Genomic DNA, 6,035 nt, shown 5'->3' with positions numbered 1-6,035 from the left:
ATATATATATATATATATATATATATATATATATATATATATATATAATCACTGTTGACTGCCAACTGTCATTGTCAACTTCAACCAAATATATATATATATATATATATATATATATATATATATATATATATATATATATATATATATATATATATATATATATATATATATATATATATATATATATATATATATATATGTGTGTGTGTGTGTGTGTGTGTGTGTGTGTGTGTGTGTGTGTGTGTGTGTGTGTGTGTGTGTGTGTGTGTGTATGTGTGTGTGTGTGTATGAGGGAATGCTGCTCAATACACAAAGTAGCAAATAATTCTTTTTAGAATTAATGGTGTCTGTTTGCTTTCTAGATGTCTTTCAGTGTTTGCCTGATCATCTTCAGGAGAGAAGTGAAAGCATTTTCACTTTTCTCGTTTCACTTCTCTCCTGAAGATAGTCGAGCAAAGACTGAAAGATATCTGGAGACAAAAGGGACATTGTTAATTCTAAAAAGAATTATGAACCTTATTAACATATTTGATGTGAAAGTGAGAAATATTAAAAGAGTGTTATGAAGTGGTATGAAGTGATATATATCATGTTGAGGACATTATTTTGTCCTGGGATGAATATATTCTGTTTCAGGAAGGAGGATTAACTCTAATAGGAGTTCATGGAGGCAAGGACAAGCAAGAGACTAAAAGAGGGAGGGCTGCAGTTCAGACAGCAGTGTCTAAGGCAGTAAAAGGAGGATATAAGGAACAAAAATAAGGATGTTGTAGATTGGGCATAAACCTGTTGGAGATTTGTTCATAAGGTAAGAATGAATAAAATTGGTGTAGCTCATATATAATTGTGCAACTGCTGTTTCCCAGTGTTTGCTATAGTGTCAGAGGTCTGACCAAGAGAAAATAGTTAAATGTAACACCTTGAGGTTTATTTGTCTGATAGACTGGACCAAAAACACCGCCAACACACTGCCACACTGGCCAGCTGTTCGGGCACGGGTGGTAGAGCTCCTGAAGATACAAGTTACTGGATTTGGACAAAACAACAACTTAAGTCTTGAGAGGGAGGTTACATAGTATCCTGTCTCCAAATTTGATACAGAAAGGAGTATTTTAAAAGAAATGGAAGGAAAGGAAGATCTAGGTCGCGATGTGTTTGTAAACAATCCGAGTGAGGAGGTAAGACAGAAGGCACAGTTCATTGAAACCCCTGTGGCCTTGAAACAATTGGTGGAGGCAAGTGGAGAAAGGGATTTTTCAGGATTCAGAGAAGAGAAAGGAAATATGAGGAGGATAATCAGTGTAGAGAAAGAAATAAGGTGCATGAGGGAACTGATCTCTGGCATTCAGGAAAGTAAGAAAGTAGGAGAAACTTATAATGGAAAACAAAGAATTGAGAAAGAAGTAAAGTGAATGTGAGAGTGCTCTGAAGATAAACAATGAGATGAAAGAGGCAATGTAGGAACTAAAGAAAGAAAATGAGATACTCAACACTAAGTGTAATGAATATGAAGTAATTCTGCAGAGGCTGCAAGAAAAGTGGAGGATAGTGCAGGAAAAATGGAAGGGGCGGTATGTGAAACCAAACTGGAGGAACTGAGAAATGGTTGAAAGAAAGAACATGAGGATGAAAAAGTTAGCTTCACAGAGGTGATTAAAAAACAAATACAGGAAAAGACCAAGGACACAGTAATTCAAGTAATTAAAGAAAAGGAGGTTTTGGTGAGAGACACAGTAGATAAGAAGAAATGTATGGTCTTTTCCAGACTGCAATAGAAGAAAAACCCAGTAAAGTCTGACAGAAAGAAGAGGAGTTGGTAAAGGAAACTATTACAATGGTCCAAGATGAGGAACAGGGACTGGAATGAGAAATGGAAGAAGCATACAGAATTGGAAAATGTAGTAAAGGAGATAAAAGATCATTAAAAGTGAGAATGAGATCCCAAGTTGCAGTAGAGGAGATCCTAGCAAGAACTAGGAAGCTGGCTGAAAGTTCAGAATACAAGAATATTTGGATAAAAAGAGATATGAACTTGGAAGGAAGTGAAAAAAAGAGAGGGATCTGAGAAATGAAGCAAAGGAAAAAAAAATGAGAGAAGGAGAGACTGAAAAGAGAAAATTTTATTGAGACTAAGGAAATGGTATATTCGGGAAAGGGAACAAGAAATTAAAGAACCACAGCAGCAGACAGAGAAATTACAAGTGGTGGGAGGAGTAGTACATTAAGAATAATATATACAAACAAGGATTACTTTCAGGTGTACTGGAAGTAAGAGATTTCCTAAAGGAAAATAGTCCAGATGTGTTGTGCCTAACTGAGACAAAGTTAAGAGAGGAAGTCCACTTAAGCTTTAAGGAAGAGGAATATAATTATTGGAGAAGAGATAGGAAGGGAAAAGGAGGAGTACTGCTAATGGTTCGAGATGATATATATGTGGAAGAAGTGCAATATAGAGATGGCATGGTGGAGGTCATAGGTATAACAATCAGGACCAGTGGGAGAGAAAGGAGGAGGATCATATCAACATATGTGCCACCAAAAACTAATACATGGAGGTTAGAGGAACATAAGAAAATGCAAAAGGAAGTGTTGAAGTGCCTAGGCAACATGATAAGGAAGGACAATAAAATACTACTAGTGGGAGACTAACTGCAGAAATGTAAAATGGGAGGACATGAAAGTTAATGGAAAGGCTGGACCGTGGAGTGAAGAAATGCTACAGTTAGCTATGGTGAATAGAATGAACCAATGGGTGGAAGAATTCACAAGATACAGATGGGAGGAAGAACCATCTATGCTAGACCTGGTATTCACAAAAAAAAACTTGAGCCCTGTCCAACCAATAAATACTTAAACCAAATGGGGAAAAGTGACCATGTGGCATTAGAAGTGGTACTTGCAAGATTGGGAGGTTCTACCATGTAAGGAGGATTATAAAAATGGGAGACTAAATCACACAAAGACAAATTTTACAAAGTTAAGAAAATTCTTTGGGAGTATTGACTGGAAGAGACTTATGGAAGGCAAGACAGCGCAAGAGAAATATGAAACATTCCTGAAGAAGTACAATGAGGGTGTGCAGAAGTATGTACCTGTATAAAAAGTAAGGAGGAGCAAACATGTATGGTATAATGCCAGATGTGCAGAAGCTAAGAAGAGAAAGGATATAGCTTGGAAGGAACTGAAGAGACAGAGAAATGAAAATAATAGAGAGCAGTATAAAGAGACAAGGAATGAGTATGTTAGAATAAGAAGAGAGGAGGAAAGACAATTTGAAAAGAATGTGGTAAAGAAATGTGAAGAAGTGCCCAAGCTTTTTTACAGGTATATCAATGGAAAGATGACAAGCAGAGAGACCATTGACAAGATAGTAAAGGGAGAAAGGATATATCAAACAGCAGAAGAGATGAGTGAAATTATAAACGAAAGTTTCAGGTCTGTGTTCAGTGTGGAAGCGGAGTTTACAGAACTAAATGAGGAAGTGTGGCAGGGGGAATTATGGGAAGTCTTGATGCAAAAACATGAAACTGGCAAATTGTTAGAGAAGTCGGATGTCAGGAAAGCATTGGGGCCTGATGGAGTGTCTGATTGGACACTAAAGGAATGTAGAGAACAAGTGGTGGAGCCAATTTGGGATGTAACTAGCAGTTCACTGATAGAGGGAAGAGTACCAAGAGAGTGAAAGAGAGCAAATATAGTGCCAGTACAAAAAGGAGGAAGGAGGATTGAGCCACTAAATTATAGACCAGTGCTGCTAACTAGTGTTGTGGGCAAGATGTGTGAAATAGTGATCAAGGAAAAGTGGGTGAAATATTTGGAGGAGAATGAAGTTATAACAAACAGTCAATTTGGTTTCAGAAAAGGAAGGTCATGTGTGACAAATTTACTAAGTTTCTATACAAGAGTAATAGATGAAGTACAAAACAGAAATGGGTGGGTATGCAGTGTACAGACATCAAAAAAGCTTTTGATAAAGTTCCACATAAAAGACTATTGTGGAAGATGGAACATATAGGAAGACTGAGAGGGGCAATGCTAAAATGGATGAGAGACTATTTAAAGGATAGAAAAATGAGAACTGTGATCAGGGACACCTGTTCAAATTGGAGTACCACAGGGGTCAGTGATAGCACCCATTGTGTTCCAAATATACATCAAGGATATGCAGGAGGGTTTGACCAGTTATATTGATCTGTTTGCTGATGATGCAAAATTGTTAGGAGTAGTAAAGAGCCATGTCAATTGTATGGAGTTGGAAAGAGATATTGATAAGATTTATAGGTGGAGCAAAAAGCAAGAAGTGGAAATTGGAATTCATTGCTAAGAAATGCCATGTGATGGAATTGGGAAAGAGTTAAATAAGACCTGCATGGGTCTGTAAAAGGGGGTGGAAGTAATAATGAAGAGCAGGGAGGAGAAAGACCTAGGAGAGGTTTTTCAAGATATCCTGACCCCAGAACGGCATATAAGTGAGATATTTGGCGCAATGTACAAGATGTTAACAAATATTAGGGTGGCATTTCATTACATGGATAAGACTATGATGTAAAAAATTATAGCCACTATGCTATGTTCCAGGCTGGAATATGCAGCAGTGGTGTGGTCTCCACATGAAAAAAGGTAGTTGGAAAGAATTCAGAGGGCAGCTACAAGGATGATACCAGAGCTGAAAGACCTAATGTACGAAGAGAGGTTGAAGGAAATGGGACTGCCAACTTTGCAAGTTAGAAGGAAAAGAGGGAATCTAATGACGATGTATAAAATTATTAACTGCATTGAGAACATAGACGAGCAGGACCAAGTGTTGCTGGAAAAAGATGAAGCTGGACAGACAAGAGGGCACTCAAAGAAGATTAGGAAGAGTCAGTGTTTGAGGGACATCAAGAAGTACAGTTTTCCACAAAGAACTGTGGATATCTGGAATGGTCTAAATGAAGAGGTTGTTACAGCACCTAATGTGCAGAAATTTAAGGAAATGTTGAATAAATAAAGATATGGAGACAGGACACTATGAGCCCTGTTTGAATCCTGTATTATACAACTAGGTAAACACACACACACACACACACATACACACACACACACAGTGGCAGCAGAGCTGACAGGATGTATTTTCTAGTGCTCTGCATATAGAAGGATGGAATAGCACAAATCACTCATGGTGGAACTAGATATGTTATGAAGACCCTGGAATATCTAGGTGGGAAACAGGGTGAGAAGAAACAGTACTGTAAGTATAGTTATCCCATCTCTAAGAAAGTTTGGTTTGGTTTGTTTACATTTTGGACAAATATAGCAGAAGGTGACACCCCAAGAGAAAGCTTCATTTGAAGGTTTAACTGAGAAGAAGGAAAACTAAATTATAGGCTGCAGTGTAGAAAAATTTTGCATATGGAAGAAATGATGGATAAGTTATTGGAACAGATTAAAGACACTGTAGACACACCAGAAGGAGACTGATAAGGAGTTGGTGACTAATATAGCAAAGTTGATTGAGATGGAAGATAAAAATGAGAAGTTAAATGTGGAAAATGACTGTTTAAAGAAACAAATAAAGGAAAGTAGAAACTGTTCAGAAAGGAAATGAGGAAGTGAAGGCAAGTGTAACGGATGTGGAAATGAGGCAAAATAAGTGGTTAAATGAACATAAATTTGAAGAAGAATCATTAAAGAAAATAACAGGACAACAAGAAAATGAGAAACAAAACTTGAGACAGAAAGTGGTAAATGTTATTAAAGAAGAGAAAAAGTTAGTGAGAGACACTGTAGAAAAATATAAAAAATTAATTGTATTTGATTTAAAGGAAGAGAAAATAGTAAGCAGAATTCAAAGAGAGGAAAAGAAAAAGAACCTGTTGAATAAGTTACTGAAGAAAGTGATGGGTGAAGACAGTTAGGTAGTAAAGCAAGTGAAAGAGTTCCATAGAATTGGGAAATATGAAGAAGAAAAAATGAGACCCATAAGAATAAGGTTTGCAACACAGGTACACGCAAAACAGATAATTAATGGATCTTGGAGGTTGTCTGGAGAT

This window comes from Scylla paramamosain, chromosome 2 (assembly GCF_035594125.1).
Source record: "Scylla paramamosain isolate STU-SP2022 chromosome 2, ASM3559412v1, whole genome shotgun sequence".
Classification (NCBI taxonomy): Eukaryota; Metazoa; Arthropoda; class Malacostraca; order Decapoda; family Portunidae; genus Scylla; species Scylla paramamosain.
The sequence above is the reverse complement of the archived record's forward strand: the minus strand, read 5'-3'. Positions refer to the sequence as shown.